Source organism: Buteo buteo, chromosome 25 (genome assembly GCF_964188355.1).
Source record: "Buteo buteo chromosome 25, bButBut1.hap1.1, whole genome shotgun sequence".
NCBI classification, from domain to species: Eukaryota; Metazoa; Chordata; class Aves; order Accipitriformes; family Accipitridae; genus Buteo; species Buteo buteo.
The window spans coordinates 5,392,674-5,413,328 of NC_134195.1; the positions used below are offsets into that span (position 1 = coordinate 5,392,674).

The 20,655-nt window shown below is 38.5% G+C and overlaps 1 long non-coding RNA gene across 1 annotated transcript in view; it reads right to left on the reverse strand.

Annotated features, from left to right (window-relative positions):
- The window catches only part of LOC142044758 (uncharacterized), a 39,700-nt gene extending 19,307 nt beyond the window's left edge, over positions 1–20,393 (reverse strand). Inside the window, exon 1 of the long non-coding RNA XR_012654417.1 lies at positions 20,257–20,393. This is a non-coding gene — a long non-coding RNA (uncharacterized LOC142044758). The remainder of the gene's footprint in view (positions 1–20,256) is intronic.
- Positions 20,394–20,655: the final 262 nt, after the last annotated feature.

Sequence of the window (20,655 nt, forward strand, 5' to 3'; positions counted from 1 at the left end):
ATTGCTTCTCTTGTAGGCTCTCCCCATCTCTGTACGAGCGAAGAGAGAAAAGAAGATATAGCTGGATATGCTATTAGGGGTAATGTTCAAACAAGAAAGTAATGTACAAATATTACTTTAAATCCCATCCCATCAAGAAACTGCTGAGACCTCTAATTCTCATGATGATACCTTTGGGAGCTGTAGGGCATCTTGAAAACATTGCTGCATGTCACAGTAAGTCTCTAACAGCATGTGAACAAAAGCGTTGTATTGCAGGAATATCACAAGAAATAATCCACGTAGTCGATCATTTCCTTTTCCATTTAACAAACAATTTGTTACCCAGATACAATTCTTGCTGTGGAGAATCCGTAAGCTTAAATTTGGGATGATACAGTAATTTTAGAGGTGCATTTCAAACATCAGCTAAAGGAAGTCACTGGAATACTGAGACATAAATATATCTGCATGGAAATCAGGGGAAATAGGGAATTAGTCTTAACTGGCACGGTATTTAAAAACAGAAAACAAAAATTGTAAAAGTTTATACAAATATGGACACTTTTACTGAGGATGCAGGAGACTAATCAAGTTTCTTGTGATGAAAATTTTCTTTTTATTATCATCATTGTCTATTATTTGCATTGTGATATGCCTTCAGGCCCTGAACTAGAAGCCAGGTTCCATTATAATGGATATTGAGCATGTAATGAAAAGACAGCCTCCCCCTCCAAAGCGTTCTTGAGCTAAATTTATGTCTATATTGCAGTCAGAAGACAGAAGTGACTGCATGTAGCATGGAGATACTGGAGTCAGTTTTAAGTTAGGCAGCTTGGTAACCTAGCCCCAGGAACACGGGCTCAGTGAGGGCTAATTACCCTTCCTTCTCGGCAGATTTTGCAAAGGTGGCAGGGAAAAAAAGCAAAAAGTGAATCTGGAGGGGAAAAAAAAAGACTAAAGAGCAGGGCAAGTTAGTAATGTCATCAGATTTTGCATGTAAATAAATGGCTCAGGAGCATGTACAGGGTAGAGGGAAGGGGAGGTTAGAGGTAAATACGGAGTTTGGAGTTGCACCCAGTCTGATGGCAAAATCCCTGCTGGAGGGGAGCTGTGCAAATTAGCCTGCCATCTTCGCTGTATTCAGGATGCTTCTGGTGGAGGAACACACAGCTAGCATCCCTCGATGCCACTAGGGATTAATTGAGCATAATGTCTTTTGGAAAGTAACAGCATTTTCTTGGAAGGCAACAAGGGAAAACTGATAGTTTTGCTGTGTAACTGAGTTTCATAATGAAATGTTACCATACGGTGAATCCTTGTTGCCTCATTACTCTTAAACCTTTATTAAAAAAAGCTTTTTAATTGTATTACTTAATTGTTTAATTTGGGGATCTTACTGCACAGTTCCATACCAGATCTATGTTTGGCCTCTCCTAGATGAGACAGCACAGTACTTCAAAGTTAGGAATATGAAAGTTAAGGTTGAATGGACCATTTTCCCTCCTTTCTGCAAACACCTTGTGACACAGTCTAATTATATCGCCCATTACTGTTTCTCTGTTTTGACATTTTGCAGATTGTCAAATAAAGCACTTAACCTGTGACATTGATGTGTCCATAAGTCCAAAGCCATAACGTTATGTTGTTCTGCAGTTTTCATCAAGATCCAAATGTGAGAGCATGCTCGAATAAAACTTAGGAAGTTTTCAAGGTAGACAGCTGTAATCTTACACCGTTTTAGGAAAAAGTCTGTGGCTAAAAGGTTAAAAAAAAGGATTTTTCAACTCAGCATGAATGGTAACTTATTTTCAAATGCTTATTTGGCAATGGGTAGTTTTAAAGTTAGGTATGCATAGACAGTCTTTTTAAAATTTGTTGGCCTTTTGTGTTTGACTGCTAGAATAAGAAGTTTCAACAAGTTTTAATTGTGCTTGATTTTTTTTTTTTTTTGATGGGAGAAAGTATCCACTCAAACTATTATTTGAACCTATATTGATTGGAAAATTGGAATCATCACATCTGCAAATGACTTGAAGCATGGAGAATTCAGCTCTGTTTCAAAAGATGAAGAGCATCTTAAAATCATGAGGTATGAAGAAAAGGGATCTGCATATTTTCAGCAAACGTTCTGTAATGCCAGTACTTTCTCTTCTACTAGATTTCCTTGTGATTTCTGTTGTGGAGCTTTTGACTTATGAACCTCTGACTAATGAACCTTTCACAGGACTGGGCACTCCTAAGCTTCACAGGGAAAATACACATGGGTGACAGGAACAAAGATGATAGGACAACAGGCTCCAAGGTTTTCAGGCCCTCCAGGAAAATTCTAGGTGAACACATCAGGTGAAATCTTAGTGTCGCTGACACAGATGAAAACCCTCTTGTTGCATTTCATGAGTCTAGAAATTCATATGGGAATACCACGGTGTATGCGGGCACCTAAGAAATGATAGCCTGGTTGTTCTAGGTGAGGATCAGCTGTCTGTTCTGTATCTATATCAACACTGATACCACTGCTGACTTTAAAATCCATTCATTCAGCGATTGTTCTCAGGCTACTTCTGTAATTCACCGCAAAGTAGGAAAATTGCCTGGCTTGAGCCCTTCTGATATCACTTGCTGAAGCGAAGGGGACAGGAGAGAGGGAAACAAAAAGAAGGCAGTTTTGCTAAGAAAGGAAATTCACTATTAATCTCTATATCCTTTTCTTCTTCTGTGTCCAAGTAAAATCTGAAAGTTTTCTTCATATTCACTGGAACCAATTTACCTCTCTCAAAGTTCTTTTACAATTAATATAGATTTGTATAGGCTAGCTTAACCAGTCCTAGTTACTAGCATGGTACTTATGCCCTGGTTTTCCATTAATTGCTACCACCTTTCATTAAATAAGCGGAGATAGAACCTTTCTACATCAATAGAAATGTTTCTGTAGTTGTACTGTGAGACTGTAGAAGTCAATCTGACCTAAAACAATAGGTTTCCTCAAAGAAGTTTCTGTCTTTTTTTTGTAAATTAATAATGGGTTGAGGGGCATATCTTTCTGATATAAGAGATATTTACCCATATACAGCACAGGAGTTGATAATAATGAGGAACTTTTCAAGTCTGGTTACTGTACTGTTTCTGAGTGGCTTACAACAAGTAATTAAACCATTGGCCTTACAACACCCTTTTATATGAAGTGTCCTCAGTGAATAAAATTACACATTTATTTTTTAGTGTTTCTCAGATGCATTAATTCTCTCCTATCAATCTTGCTTAGTATTAGCATTATTGTAGTTCCTAGTATTCCCAGTCATGGACACCACTGTGATAGATGGAGCAGAAAATACAGAACAAAATACAGGAACTCATTCTGCAAAAGCTTGCAAGCAATACAGAAATTCACTCTCCATGAGCTTGAAAGCTAGGCAAAAGATGGACGACAACAGTCAAAGAGGCAGATAATTGAGGGCATATCAGAAACAGGCAATACGGGTCGGTATGGTAGGTAGTGTGCATAAGGGGCTAAAGAGTAACTATAAATTGCTGTATATGTACCAACTGACTGCTCAAGGTAAACAAATATGGTTTCAGTAATAATTAGTATTCAAATAGAAAATAAACAGCAAGCATGTGAGCATTATAAGGCTCTAATTCCATAAAGAGTTCAGGTGATCCCATGATGGACAGCTCAGCTTTGCACAGATAGCTGTGCTGATGGACACTGGCACCCTCGCTGAACCTAATGGAAATTACCTGGAATCTGTCCAGGGATCCTCAGTGCTGGCCCGTATGAGTGAAATGGTTTGGTTTTGTTTTTCTGTTATGAGAGCTGCTCAATGGAATTATAGCCTTTTGTACTCACACACGTTCCTCTTATTTATGTGTAATACCAAGTCCACTCCACTACATACTACACGTTTCCTTTGACACCAGTCTTTCTGTACCTTGGGCTCTTAAAAACTTCCCACTAGTAAGCTCGTATCTCTCAAGCCTTGATGGTTCAGACAGAGTCTATTAGGAGTCTTCTCTCTTCTGTGTTTGGTGGACTCGCTATTCTATATGAAGTTGTACATAAACTACAGGGCTTTTTCACAGGGGTTGGATGTTGAACAGAGCATCCCATAAATTATGCAGTGCCTCTTTTTAGAAACTTGAAGAGGAGAGCTCTGTGAAACATTTATAAGGGAACGTCGTATCATAGAAAACCTGCATTGTGTGAGATTTCAGGCAACTCTGAGGTTTGTGAACATCTCTGAGAAGTTTGCACATCAGCATGCAAGGTTCAGGCAAACTTTCAGCGGTGTATAAGAAGGTTCCCCATCGCCCAGCAAGTTTGTAGGCAACCTCAGTCCCCAGTGGACCTCTTTCAAGCAACATGCAAATAAGTTTCTCTCTACCTCTTGGCCATCCCCGGTGGAGAGAGGGTTTCAAACATAGCTATCAAGCTGTTTTCTTGCAGAAGGATAGAAATGGAAATCCTGAAGTGTGTCCGTGCTGACTAACTTTTGGCACCTGACGACTGATGAAGGGAGACAATCTCTCTTCAGGGGTAATCTGAAGCAGTAACCATTAACAACACAAACAGCTTAAGGAGACAAATCTCCTGAGTAAGTATGTGGCTAAATTTGGATAGTGTTAATACCTCACACTATGTTTCAGACTTCCTTCCCCACGGGAATAGTGATAAATAAACTTCTGCCCCCTGTTCCTTGTGGAGGTGACATGAAATGTTAAAATACTAGGTGGGGGGGTGGCAGAGAATGGGAGAGAGCTGTGAGTTAATTAACTGGCACGTCTCTGAGAGCTGTGCCTGGAGGCCACTGCCAGGACTGGCAACAGAGCACTGTACAAACACATAGGGAGAAATAGCCGTCAGCCCAAAGAATCTGCCGTCCAAATAGACAAGAAAGATGAGAAGAATAGAGAAACATGGAAGGGTATGCTGTTTCTGAGATTTGCTTCACTCGTCTAATCCCATACTCAGTAAATCCCGAGGAAAAAAACCCAAACAACCGTTTCATTCAGCCAGAGCCTTCAGCAGATACCCTTCAGTGCAACCTTCCAAATTTTTTTCCAACAGCCAGCAGGCAGCAAGCTCTTTTAATGAGAGGATGTTGACTACCTCTTATATGTTTCTAAGTTCCCAGACTCTACAATTATCAGTTAGCCTGGCAGAAATTGTAATTCTGACATCAGTGCTACCACTGATTACCATTTCACAGGTAGCAAAGAAGCCTAAATTGCCAATAATAGTTGTGAAAGAGTTACTGAATGAAGAGTAGAAGGCAGGCAGAGAGATGCAGTGAGGAATTATACAAACTATAAATTGCCTAATTTTATCATTTTACATATTCCTTTTCTGCTAAAAGTGGGATATTATACAAAACAGGCCAAAATGAGATATCCAAATTGACTTAATCTGTGGTAAAATAGTAGGTGCACCGGAATTAATAGTACAGTAATCAAAATAAAACATCTTAAAAGAAAAAATACAAATTAAAAGGCTTTTAGCTTTTGAGAAAGGGAATCCCATTGTATAATTAGATCATGAACTAAGGCCTTTCACCGCTGCAAATTCATACTGTGCACTATTTAAGTGCCACCTCTTGATTCTCCTACTGCAGCTTCTAATAGCAAACCCTGTTCTGCTTTTCTTTGTGCAAACCCAATCACATCACATCAAATTATACAACTAATTAACACAAACTCCTTAAAAAATTGCATATTATTTTGGCAAGCCAAATTAACGTCAGTCCCCTGAAACCATGTTTAGTAATTCCCACTGACTGTAGTAACGCCTACTACCGAGAGAAGGGCTAATCAACTACAGGCTCTCCTGCTGATGAGCTGAACCAAGTAACCAGATGTTTCTGCCTTCTAGGCTAATGAAAATGTCATGCATGTTTTTCTCTCCACCTAGATGAAGAACTAATTCCACCATGGCCATGGTCTAGGTAGCTCTCGTTTGTCCGGTTCTGCATCCAACAGGTCTTGCTAGTGAATCCGAGGGGAGCAGGTCCAGCTTTCCTAAAGGCTCCCACCCTGGATTGAACCCGCTAACCAGCCGGCGGAGGCAGCCCACTGCTGGGGCTTCCTCATGGAGGCTGTGGAGGGCAAAGGGAACGTCGATGAACCTCACTGCGGAAAAAAATATTTCCCTCGTATTGTGTATAAAAGCTGGGCAAAGTATGTGTTTTTGTGTATTGCTAAGAGGTCCCATTGGCATTAAATTACTTAATGAGATGTCTATTGCAATTAAAAGAGGCATAACATTTATATTAACATTTTAAAGCTTGCTTATTTCAGGAGTGTCAGTTTACATGAGTCTAAATAGGCAATAATGAACATGATGAAGTATTCCATATTAAAACTGAGTACTGTGTAACTGTCTAGTAAAATCTTAATATTAAACTATACTGTATTACAGGGCAGTATAAAAGCTTCACATTTAAATTTATCCCATCTTGAATCTCAAATAATGGATTACGATTAAATATGAATACAAATGAAAAAAATGCATTTGCATGTAATCTTACAAAATACATTTACATGATACATTTGTTTAAAAAGCTTACAGTATACTTTGATGGATGATACAGTCATTTTCAGAAACAGTAAACCATAATTTAAAGATACTGTGTAATTATTTAACAGCAATATTTTCTAAGTTCAGCTGACTTGTACCTCTCAGGCTAGATGCTAGTGCTAGATTAAAAAACAGTGTATCATCAGTAGCTCATACTGTCCCAGATGCTTACCTGGTGCACCAAAAAGATATGTGGTACATTTAAAATGCTACTCAAGGAGGAAGGGAATGAGGTCTACTCAAACAGCCTTCGTTTGAGAAATGCAGTGAATGTGTTAATCTCAGACCCCACCCCCAGCAGCTAAGTATATTCTTTATTTTGTTTTTCAATAAATCTGCAGTAGTATATATAGACTGTAAGCAGAAGTTAGTCTTTTTATATTTTAAATTTCCTTAACATGCTCATTGCTGTATTAACATCTGTTCTGAAACTCCCACCACCACAGCAAGGAGGCATCAATTAACATCAGTTTGGAAGTGACAGATATTCAGTCAAGGAGGAATAAAACTCTACAGCAATTTTTGCCAGCAAAATCTCATCATGTGTGCAAAGATGCAGTCTACTGGTAGCACCAGTTCGATATTTGAGGGGATGGATCACTGAAAGAATGAGGTTTGCCTCTCATGAAAGGAGACATGCATGAGCCCTTCATTCCAAATTCAAAGATAAGGCCACTGAACTGAGAGTGACCTGGCTCTGGTCCCAGAAAGTTGTGTTTCACTGGATTTAGTTTCTACAGCAGAAAAATCTTACAGTATGAGAGGCAGTCTTTCAGACAACTAGACTCACTTGCCAGTGAAAGAAATACTGGAATATTGAAATTTACCCAGGACACTGTGGGTTGTTAGAGCAGACCATGGACTACCCGACACCCGGTCATCCTGTACCAGTGTGCAAGCCAGTAGTTACTAAAAGAGTGGAGGTTTCTGGCTGGATTCCAGCACTGGCTCCAAGAACAGTGGGGTTGAAAAATCCTGCTATTTGATCATCGAAAAGGTACAGTGTTGTGCAAAGATCCGTGTCCAAGAAGTGAGAGAACAGCCTTGGGCCATCATGGCAACTGTACAGTTCTTCCAGTGGTTTCCGTTGCTTTTGCATGCTATGACTTTACAGACTAGAGTATTATTGAGAAATTAGTGGAAAATGAAGAGTAAAAAATAATGTACTCACTGTTAGTATAATGCCTTCTTGGAAAACAAGAAATAAACTCTTAAAAAGCAAAAAGAGAGAGAGATAAAGGAGTGAAACTAAAAAAAAGTGAGGTTTTTTTGAAGATGAATATTTGAGTTGGAAACTAGAGGTTTTAAGAGTATTGAAATTTTCAGTGAAAACATTTCCCTTTCAAAAAGGAAACTGCTGGTCTTCTTTCAGTAAGGAAAAGGTTACTTTCATAAAGTATTTTCTATTGATCTTATCAACATCTCTGTGATGGAATGACAAGAATCGAACAAACGTTGCTGAACTGTGAAGAACTTTGGCTTAGGTCCAATAATTTTGGGGCCAAGAGCAGCTGTCATGAAGAGTGAGGGACTTTTATAGGAGAGCCAATGGTTGCATGAAATACACTAATAATAGTTATTCCAGTAGTGAAGGCAATTTTTCAATATGAAAGAAAGATTCAGAGTAAAAGAAAAAACCCCATATACATATATATATACACACACACAGATAGAGAGTGAGAAAGAGGAACAGTCTAATATTATGAGACAGTTTTGGAAACAGGGGAAATTAAATATGTATTTGGAGAGGGTATAATTGAATATTCTTCATTGTCTAGTGGATTCCACAAAATGAAGGAGATTTTGTTTCCTTACGGAAGCATTTCCCTATACACTGGTTTGTGCCAAAATGAAAGAGAGAAAAATCACTTTGAATGGTTCAAATTAAAAGCAATAATCCTGGACAAAAGACTGCCATGAAAATCACAGGATCACACCAACATAACTTTGACCCATGCACTTTTTAGTCAGCAAAGTGTCATTGGAGCCTCATGCATCCTGGTCTGCAGCCCTTGATTTTCAGTTTGTGTAAGGTTGGAGAAGGAATAACAAAATTTGGTCCTAAACACATCCATGAGAGCCAGGTTTATCCTGGCACAGATGTGTTCTGAATAAAACCTTCAATTACCACAGTATGTAACAGTCATGTGAACACGTTCCCATGGGGCTTTTCTGGAGAAAAACCACAGGGGTGATCCATCCCGCTGCAGAACTGGGAATGAAATCAAACTTCTGAGCTATAGGTGTTCGTTCACCTGTTGCTAGCTTCTCTCTGACCAACTTTCTATCATTCCTGTATTCACCAGTTTCATAAACTTTTCTTTGAGGCTACTTGCCTGGGCAGGAAAAATAGATAAAGGCCTATTCACATGAAAAAATTATATAGAGGAAGGACAACAGCTGTGAAAAACAGTTCTTGGAGAAAAAGCAAAATGATCTAGGATATCTGTTACATCCTGAAAAGTCTCACAAGTTTATCATGCTGAATGTCTTCTAGCATGAAGGAATCCTGCGGCATTCGGGATCACAGGAATGTTAAGTTGTATCACACTGGAAGTCCATTTGGTCCACTGTCCTGTGAACAGTGATCAAAGCCACACACTTCAAAGGAAGGTGCAATGAAGTATGAACAAGACACTTACGGAAATACCCAGCTTTTGATTCTTCTTTCTTATTCCAGACAACAAATGAATGGCTTATGCTGTGTAGCTAGAGAATTTCTGCCTCTTCTAGCTTTTAAATTTTATTTTTTTTTAGTATCATTATGTACTTCTTCTTATATACAAAATTCTTTCCATTGCATTTCAATAAAATTGAGATAAAGTGTAATCTTATTGCATGAATTTCTCCCCATTTTATTGATATGGTGTGATTAACTTTCCATATTCATATTCACCTATCTTAGTGGATAAAATACACTTTTTGGCAGTCTAGTAGCCTTTGAAAGACTTAGGTGAACAAGTTATAACAATCTGTTCAAAGAATTTGTCTCCTTTGCTCTTTGCAATGCAAAAGCTTCAAAGGTCAGTTCAGAGAGACTTTGCACACTGCAGAGGTGTTCATGATTTAAACTCATGGATACACTTCTCATGCAGGCAAATTTTAGCATATGAGCAGCTTTTAAGATGTATTTACTGTGTACGTATGTTTATTCCTTAATAATCGAGCACGATGATGAAGACTCTGCTGGAGAAGGTAGTTGCTAGGAAGGGATCGTCAGTACCCTGAGAGAGTCAGGAAGGATTTTGACAGACTTGAAGTGACACAGTAGAGCAATTCCTTCCTTTTCTCCAGCTATTCCAAGGTTAATAAGCTGTGTTGGATTTCTTCAAGGAGGAAGAAAAATCTTTCTGCTTTGGACACACAAGCTCCACTAAACTTTTTGGAGGAAAATATTTCTTCCTTCTGTGCTCGCACTGCAGCTGAGGACAAACAAAGAAATAATACTTCCTTGACAAAGCCTTCAGACCATCTTTCTGGAGAGTTCTTATTTGATTGCAAGAATACAAGAAAGTCCAAGTATTAAATGCACCTGAATTTAAAAATCATTTTCAATATTTCATTTGTGTGGATGGCATTGACAGACATATAGTGTTTTTCTTACATAGGGATGAGACTGAATAGTGTCCTGACTTGTGCACCACTGGAATATTGACTTTCTTGAGCAGACTGGGATAAGGTTTGTTAGAGGTTTGCAAATTTTTAAAAAGGAGAAATCTGTAATCAGACAGTGATTACTGATTTTTTTGTGTCCTATGTTTGGGGCTTGAAAAAGAGCTATATTCACTCCTTTGAGTTTAGCAGATGTATCAAGTGTGAACAAGGGTGCAAATCAAAAGCCATGGAAGAAGTCAGATTTTGGACTGGGGAGTATACCATAAAATAATAACAAAGGGAACTGAAAAGCCACTGAAATAAAAGACTGTGATCCAGTTTAGGTCCACACATGGTAATGCATTATCGAGCAGTTATTTCTCCCAGTTAATCATTAAATGCACTCCTACACTCTTAAAAACTAATGTAAGGAACACTTTTTGGACAGAGAAGAAAAATACACACAATGGATATTTGAGTAAGAAGCATGCGAATCAACAAAATAACAGCTCTCTGTTCTGTATAGCTCTATATTCCTTTACAACTAGGTTGTTTCATTACTAATTCCAGAGCATTAGTATGTATTGTGTTATTCTGTACAGCTTGTTGTACAGAAACAATTCAATAAATGAAAAGTCTGAATTCTAAGTATTATTATTATTTTTGTTCAGATTTGCTTTGTGGTGAAAGATTCTTTTGATTGCTTCAGACCTACAACAATCCCCTGTTGTTTATCATAAATAACAAGTTGCTTTATTTCTCGGGGCTTGCAAGTTTCATTTTCTTGTTGCTATAATTTCTATTCATTTTTAACATGAACACATTTTCCTACAGAAGTGGTCTTATATCTAACTGTACCTTGTGATTTGTTGGCTGTGAAAAGCATTCTAGTTGATGAGAAAAGGGTGAAAATCATTCCACCCCCTCACCAGAGTGAGCTGAACTTTCTAAGGATGTATTTTTGTCCCTTTTTGAAAGGGGATAGGTAATGCCCTCATTTCTGACTGCCCACTTGCCAGACATCTTTCTATATTGAATTCGGAAACAATTTAGCGGTGGTGCCATTAACTTTATTTCCCACAGAATTCTTACTGTATCAACTTGATCCAGCACTGCCACAAAGGAATATCGTCTCTTTACAGAAAGCGCTATTTGAAACAGCATAGTTGGTGTTGATTTGCCCATGATCACCAGTTCTGCAAAGTCTTTGAAAACTGTACAGTCTTTCTTCTGAACGGATCTTTTCTATTATTGGTGAGGAGAGGGAATTATGGCCTCCATGATAATAAATTATCTCATATTTATATCTATCTTTCTTCCCTACTGAAAGCTTTGCATATTTTCCGTGCTGAAGGTTGAATAACAGGGCTGTCTCACACCAATACTGTAATTTTTAACTGTGGTCTTCTAGCCACCCTTTTAAATCAGAGCCCTTTAGAGCCTATAGTCAGGGATTCACTGGTTTTATGAAAACAGACAGGCTGGATCATGCTGCCTGTCTGTCCACTCTGCCACTCTGCACTAACACAAGAGAGTACACATAATTTACTTCAATGAACTCCTACTCCCACAGTTTCCCAGTGTCCCCCCTGCAATCTTTAACAAAGATGTGATCAGTCACTTTGGTCTTCATTCAACTGGGAAAAATGTGCTAAGAGATACTATAAGATGACCAGAGCTTGTCTTGCTGTCTAACAAACTGATAAATCTGCATAACCAATTTATACAGTTTTTCTAACTGTACAGGAAAATGAGGTACAGCTAATAGCATGCCTCTGATAAGACTCGATTGACATTTTAACTGCTGAAGACCCATTTTAAACCTGCAGAATATAAATCTGCTGGGGGCAGGGGAGCTGAAGTATTATATCTGCCATTTCTTGTGGTCGGGAATCCCTCTTCCACAACCACAGGGGCAGCTGCCTCCAACAGGTGAGGGGCGAATCCATCAAATAACTGAGTGCTTCCTATTAAAGGCACACAGTTTCTTCAGGAGCTCCAAGGAAGCACTCAGCTTTTCACATGTCATAGCAAACACTCCCACCGCATCTCCAGATCTTCTTTGCCCAACTCATATTCTTGTATTTCTTTTATTTTTTGGAACATCTGTACTCTTTTGGTTTTTTTTCCCTACAGGACAAATTTATTTTAGACTCTGCCACATTATGAACGTGCAAGCAAGCAAGCAAGGAAACACTACAGGTCTTCTTGTGTACTCAGCAATGCCCATTTCCTTGACCATGTCCCTTTGAACCACATATAACGGCTGTCTGGGGTTCCTCTTCTTCCAAATCTTTCTTCAGCTTTTCCTGAACCATCAGTCTTCACTGGCACGCCTCTCAACAAAATCTGTCAGGCATCCTTCCTGCTTCCAGAGCAGAATTCATTCATGTCTAACTTCACATGCCCATTTTCTTTTCTTTGGCTTTCTATGCTCTTTCTCCTTTGAGCTGTTTTAAGACTCTAATATCTCTTCATTATATGGTCTCTTAGATCCCCCGACACTCCCTCCATCTTGTGAGTGAAGACCCCCTGACTCTTTTCTTGATTCCCTTCTCTCTTTTCCACCCTTTTTTTCTTATCTTTGGATAATTTTGTCTGCAAAAATAAATGTAGCTATCAGTTCTGTTTTGGGCCATATAGATACCTGTTTTTGCCAAATCTGCCTTATGTCCGAGCAAACCCCTCACCTTTACGGGATAACGTATCCTTGTTGATGTCCAGCCATGAGCTCAAGTTCAGCAAAGCCAGAGCAGAACAGCCAAACGTCCCTTAACCTTTTTTCCTGTCCGTTACCGCACATGTAATGCTTATTGTCATTGGTGACTTACACCTATTTCTGATCTCTCACATCCAGGCCGTATCCGAATTTTGCTGACTCTCTGCAATGCATGGCTAAGACGCATCCTTGTCTCTGTCTCCATCACTTACCTACAACTCGCCTTAACTTTTATCTGGAGAACTGCGTTTTTTTCCTTTCAAGCACTGACAGCTGCTGTCGTTTCCTGCTTATGTCCATTGAAATGACAACACCAATAATCATTTTCCAAGCTCATGGGATCATTGCCTCAAGTCCCTCTACTGGGTTTCCTTTCACCATCACTTTGAACATTTTGTTTCTCATCTTCTTGACTTAGCTTATCAATACTTCATGGCGTTGCTCCTGTTGGAGTCTCCGGCAGACATCCACCATCTACTGCTTAAAGTTCAGATGGGATATCAGTGGTGTCCTCCTCCTTTGAGAGAACACCCTCACCAACAATTCTAAAAGCCACCTCATTATCTTCTTTCAAATCTTTAAATCTCTCCAACTCTCAGTAACTGCTTGGGACCTAAGGAGAGCTTTGTCCTACTTATGTAGATATTTTCATCTGAGCTAGTTTTCTGTTATCTTCAGTGGAAAATAATACACATTTTATGGTGTAACTTCTCTGACTTATTTCAGGTATCTACTGCAGGGTGAGATGAATCTCACTTTACAAGTGATTATTCTTTCTTACTGACTGCCAGGGGAACACAGAAAAAACAGCTCAGATGCAGATGATTTTGCAGCTATTCCAACTAACCTACCTAGTTATGCAAGTCCTTCCCCAAGACCGTGGTATGTTTAGGTTCCGATAACTCTAACCATCTAGCTGATAGGTTACTGGCCTATACTTTATTTCATATTGCTGGCAAGTGAAGCTACCACTATTACCTCAGTTTACTGTAACATTGGATCAGCAGACTCAGTTAATGGAACTGCCTCTAATAAATCATCCGTTATTTCTTTGATCTTGATGACTTGGGACTATTTGCAGTATAAAAATCTTAAATATATGAGCTTTAATGCACACAGAGTACTTTTACTGACTCATGAGGGCAAATGCAACACTATTAGGGAACGCTGCAAACAAGGACTTGTCTTTCTGGGAGCAGCATCCCAGACAGATGTTATCAACTTGAATTTGAAACTGAATTTTTCTGTAAGAAGGAAAAAATGGTCATTAAACTGAATGGTGCACCACTTTTCCCCCTTGTGTGAAGTTAAAGAAATAAACTTTCTTCTAAGAAAAGCATATTGAATCCTAATGCTAGTTAATCCAACTTCCCCTGTTGCATACAAAAAAAAAATGCTATTGCCACCCACGCTTCTGCAGAATATTTTAAAAAGGATCTCTTCTCTTAAAACAAGGGACATTTTAATCCTTTTTTTCTTGATTCCCCTGCTTACTTCTGGCATGACCCCCCATAATTTCCAGGATGTAGATCTAGCTGTCTAATGACATAAAAAAAAGAGGACCATTTAGAGAGAAATACATTAAATCCAAGTATCTTTTCCTTTGGACAAACCATATCTTTAAATCAACTTGTGAAGAAGTTACAACCTCTTTCCTGCATCATATGCAATAAGATCATAGCTTCATATTTAATTATTTTTTCCAACAAGCATGATACCCAGTCATGAGCTTAAAAACTGCAGTCCTGAATTACCTGTTCCTTTCCTAAACTTTTTCTCTTTCCCAGCTTCTTTAAGTAGGCCATATTTTTTTTCCAGTCCTGCTAGATTTCAGGGGCCACCATTGACATTCTTTTGATGAAAAAAGGGTTTTTTTCCTTGTCTCTGGGCTTCTCTGCTTCAGTCTTTGGAGAAGGAGCTTTCAGGTCAGAAAACTCATCTTATTTAAAGCAGAAAGTTGCCACTGGACAATGTAATTGCTGCATCTTCTTTCGTGGTGGTGGGAAGGGGCTGGCTGTGGAGCAGGGCGTAGCTGTGTGCTCAGCAGTCAGCCCCCGCTTTATCTGCACTAATACTGTTGTTCTGGAGAGGCAAAAGGGAAGGAGTTCGAAAAGTTATCACAATACCTTTACAATGGGTCTTTTGTTACCCAAAAAGTAGCATGTACACACCAAAGGATAGTAGGGATACTGTATGCTTTACTACAGCTGGTGAGACTTACTCTGCCTCTAAGAGTTTTGCTGGTTTTAGCAGCAGTCCAGGACCATGTAATTCCTCAGAAATGTGCGGTTAAGAATAGACAAATAGAAAAACAGGATGGTGGGTTACAAATAGAGTATGTTTAGAGCTTGACTTTAGCTGACATTATACATCCTTGTCCTTTTATTACATATTGCTCATGAGGCCTGAAAAATATTTCAGCCATATATTGTAGATGTTGCACAAAATTTCTGCTGCGTGGACACGTGCACAGCCCCCCCATCACTCCCATCCCATGCACACAGACACATACCAAGGTAGTACCACGGTTGTTCATCTTACAACAATCCTTGCAGAGAAGTCTGCATAGCAGAAAAATTGTGCGTCCATATTAGTGGATAGTTAAGGCTAGCTTAACTTGGATATTTTTGATGTATTCTGAACTATGGGATATCAGACATGATCTGCTTTGGTTTGGGTCTGTTCTAGCGCCTATGAAAACGATGTCAAAATTCCTACTAAATTAGGTGATGCATGTTCATAGGAAGAGGAAGTTGTATAGGCATTTTGCAAAAACACATCTATATGTGCATTTTACATTGTAAAATGTCACTTAAATATTCCCTACTCCATCACTTGAAGCAATTTTCTTCACAAATCTGGAGAAATTCCTCCTCATCAGTTAAAAATAAAACTGGTGTGAATTGTACTTTTCTAAAGACAAAAAAAGAAGTTAAAAAGCACCCCCTTACAAGGGTGTACTTGTGCTCCTGCATGTGTGTGTGCGCATGCGTGCGTGTGTTCATATTTTTAAAAGAACTTTATTTCTATGCCTCTTTTATCTCAGCAGACTGTCCGGCGTGGGATGAAAACATTGTCATATGCACATAAGACATGGGGAAAATGCATCCAACTGGCCTGCGTTTTCTCATCTGTTACAGATTTAAGATCTTTAGCTCCACAACATTTCGAATCTCTCAAAACCTGAAAACCAGAGAGCGAGAACCGTGCACAGGAGAAAATCTCCTTTCATCACACTGGGATTATTTTTCTATCCCAGGTGCTCGAGCCTGGGCTTTCTCTTAGTCTAATTGATAACTGGCGGGCTCCTCCCCTTAACCCACTGACTTTTGTGCGTTCCCTTCCCGGGCGACTCCTGTTTCACTGTTCTACCTCATTCACTTATGGTTGACCTGGAGCTCCTGGGTTAAGCTTCCCCACTGGTATTCAACCTTGGACCTTATTATTGTTCTCCTCGTCTGACCTCCGATACACTAAATTCTAACAAGGTGATCTGAAAAAAATTACTCATTTTTTCTGTGTGGTTTCATGGCTCGTCTTTTTACCGCTCTTGGCTGATGTTCTTTTCTCTACTTCAGACCACCAAGTGCTCTGCTTTAGTTTGTCAATTTATAGTGCTGTCATGGTTTCAAATGCTGCGACCATTGTGTAGAATATACTCTCCTGACCTCTGAAGCAACTTTCTGTATTTCAATTGTTAACTCATTAGGGTTTGGAAGAACAGCTGAAAAGAGAATGGCCTTTTTCCCACAATTGCTTCCAATGAGCTGCTTGAAGAGTCATCACAATCCAGGATTAAGAGAAATCGAGAGCATGCTGCTAAAAATTAGCTCCAGTTAGTTTGTGTTCTTGCCTAAAGGAAACAAACAAAACCCCTCATTCCTAAATGATACTGATGCTCTTCATCATTTTGCCACTAAGATGCAAGAGAGTAGCATATTAATAAAACTAGTAATTCAAGTTCTTTGCTAAAGTATGCCAAAATATAAACAAACTATGTTCTTTAACATCATTTTTATATTTCACTACTTTTACTGTCCACAGGCAATCCTTTTTTTGCACTGATCCTTTGTCTTTGGATCCTGGGCCTTCAACAGACTTCTTCAATCAAGTTTTTCTAATAAATACTGTTTCAAATCTTCCCCTTTCAAAATGCCTTGGGAAGAGAAAGGAAGAGGAATAGAGAAGTGAATGGAAAGTACCACCAGATTTTATCCTGAAGTCAGCTCCCTCTTGAGACAAGAGTGCAGTCATAACCATGTTTATTAAAAAAAACACACCATCAACTCCCTCCCTTCTTTCTTTATCATTTAAGTGGAGAAATCATCTTGCTCACTGGGCAAACAGAGAGGTGCTTCTGCCACTTAGGGGCAGATTTATAGCATTAACAAAAAGTTCATAATTTTCATACTCTGAATTTTCAGATTAATGCACAACAACTTATTTCTGACGTTTCTTGCTGTAGCAAAGACTGAGCCACCAGTTTCTGAATGGTAAAAATAGCCTATGGTTTTGTCATTTTAAATAATTTAGTGTCGTTTAGGACTTAACAGTTCTAAATACATAACATCTAGTTACACTTGCACAATTTTTTTAACACAAAATGTTTTGAATGATTTTTCTATCTTTTCTCCAGCATCACAGGTGTTCAGCTCTACCACAGATTTTGATATCAGCAGATAAATTTAACTTTTTGAACCTCATGGGAACTATGTTGAGCCTTTAACAAAATACTTCATTTTGAGAGACTGCTTGGTACAGGGTTCTCCCAGGTAACACTAATCACGGCTGCACGGTTTTCTGATAACACAAAATACTTGAATGCATCCTTCGTTTTTCTGTCAGAGAATTGTAATAACAGCAGCTTGCATTCTTGTAGGTCTCATCATCAAGGGTTTCAGAGTACTTTGCAAACAGTTATTTAAACTTCACAGCTTCCCAGAGGACAAGGCTGGCTTGGGTGTATCTCACTGATTTAAATTAGTGTGATATGGGAATGACTTTTTTCCTCTCCATGCTTTAATACCCTTTTTACAGATGGGTAAATTGAGGTATTGGCTAGCAAGTGTCTTACCCAAAGCCACAGACTGAGTCAGTACAAGCGATGCAATTGGTATCTGCTATCTATTCTTCAGCCCTCTAAATCACTTGCTAATTCTTTCACCATGCTTGATAATTTAACATTTAACAGTTCTGTTCAGTGTAAGTCCACTTGCTTCAAAAGACTCTTTTTTAAACTGTGTATATAAACAATATTAGCATAAGGTTTAAATAATTAAAACCCCAGAAATTAGTGACTATTTTAATAGAATTAAAATGATGGTGTAAAGTGGAAGGTATATAATCATTGTGAAGTTGATACTGCCTAAAAACAATGGATGCATTTGATTGCCTATGTCAAACACCATTAGACTTTTTGCTTTAATAAAACAGTAAAGCCAATACTATACAGCAGCTTAAATCAATTTCCCTAGAATGATATTACAGCTGCCAGATCTTCCAAAGTTGTAGAATATTTCTTTTCTGAAGAGGTAAGGAGCTCTCAAATCTTATTGTTCCATTTAAAAAATATATATTTGCATGGATGATAAAATGATATCAGAAAGCAATTTGTGTTAGTGTTTGTACAAGCAATTGCAAAAAAAAAAAAAGCTGGCTGATTGTGTTGCTGTGTTTCTTCTGCATCATTGTTTTTAACAGATGGTTTGCCATTACGACTGCCTTTACTTCAACAAGACTTTATAACCTTGGAAGTTTTTTTGTTTGTTTGTTTGCTTTTTTGCTTGGAGTTGTAGTGCACCATTCTTTTTTAAAAAGTTTATGTGGGTTACTTTGTCAGTGCTTTGAATCTCAGTTAAATTCTGGTCTCTTATGGTGCTGGGATAGTAAATCTGTGCTTGATCTGGACCCAAACGTATTTTGATTGTAAATAGAAAGTCTTCTTTTATGAGGATGTTCACTTCACAGCTTGAGCAGTGTAATTTTTATACAGGTCTCAGCAATCAATAAAAAAGCCACAGGAGGAATGATTTATCTTGTTGGTTACAGAGACTGTCACCGAGAGAAATTGTAAAAGATCAATTTACACAACCTGGTGTGAGAACGTTATTGATATAACACGGCTGATCAGTTTCTGGTAGTCTATGGGCAGACGACGAGGAGAGAGCCCTGCCCTCGGATAGGGCCACTCACCAAGATCTTAATAGACTCGCTGGTCCATAAAATGGACATGAAGCCAATGAAGGGCGAGATTCTGCGCACTCATGGCATGCTGACTGGCCTGCAGGAAAATGGATTGGCTCAGCTCCGATTAGTTAGTTAGGCAGTGTCATGCATCCTCCTTTTTTTTTTTTTTTGTTGGTTTTTTTTCCCCCTTCCCCCCCCACTGTGAGAACTGTTCACTTGGAGGCTCACTGCCTTAATTACAAAGGGCCCTTTTAACTACAGGTCACAGGAGTTGGCTCACTTGACAGGAAATAAGGAAACAAGCTACCTTCCTGGAAAAAAAAAAAAGAAAATCAAACTTCCACTCCTCAAATTAGTTAAATGACGCTTATCAGCACTTGTTAGTTGATCCTTTGACAGTCTGTTAATTGCAGTTGGTACATTAAGTTATGTTATAACCAGCAGGACATATGATTAAAGAATAAATAAATCTATGGATATGCCACATGGCATGTGTTGGTGGAGAAAACAAAGTAAGAACAATGTCGATCTTTGCTGTAAATATTACAGCACAAAAGACATTTATAGGATATTTTCTTCCTTATTCTGTAGAATTAAATTGTATTCTAACTGAGGGGGCTTCTTTGGATCAGAAATAGCTTCTCTATAGAATGAGATTAGAAACGTTCTCATTGTATCTTCTTAATAAAAACCAATATTGGCTACTCTGTAAATATAAGCAGTCTTGCTGATATGGATGTTATACATACAGCTTTTAACATACTTTTCCAGACATATACTCCCCATTATATTCTTTTATTTACAGACAATAATTTCTCACTGTTATTACTGGAGGGAAAGAAAAGAACATTAGCGGCATTAAGAAACCCTGCGGCAGTTGTTTCTCCTTTGTAGGAAGTGACTCTACTGTATAACTGCTAACCAAATAAAGGATCCAAAGGCACATCAAGGGGAAAAAACTGTTTTCATGTGTTTAACCTGTTAATTATAGTAATCTACACTACAGTGTAAGTATTGTAACCTGGAATGGGAAACCGGTATTTGAAAGAATGAGCTAAGACAAAAATGATTAAATCCACACTTCGAATGGACGATTTTCATATGTAATTTGAGCTACACATTCTTAAGTTGTTTCATTTTCACATTTCCATACTCATCGGCACGTATCAAAGTGAAAGACTAGCTGAAACGAACATTTTCTTACCTTCATCTGCTGGAGTACTTTAAATACTTCTCAAAGACTGAAAGACGTGTTCTTCTGGACCCGTAATATGTGTTTTGAGATGTGTTTTATGCTTAATATGAAGTCAGATTTTGAAATCCTAGGCGTCCCAAAAATATTGCTTCTTTTTTATCTACAGAAGAACACATATAAATGCAATGTTACTTTCATATTCCTGAATATTCAAAGTCTCTATTAATGATCATTGTCTTTCCATGTGATAGAACTACCCAAAAGGCCTCTCACTGTGTTCATGATACATGTCCTGAGCACAGACCCCTCCTGTTCCTTCATGTCTGAAAGTCAAATTCTTTGTTCTGAAAATGGATGGGGTGCAGGCGCTGTCCCTCTTCCTATGCCTTCCTGTGCTTAGAACAGAAA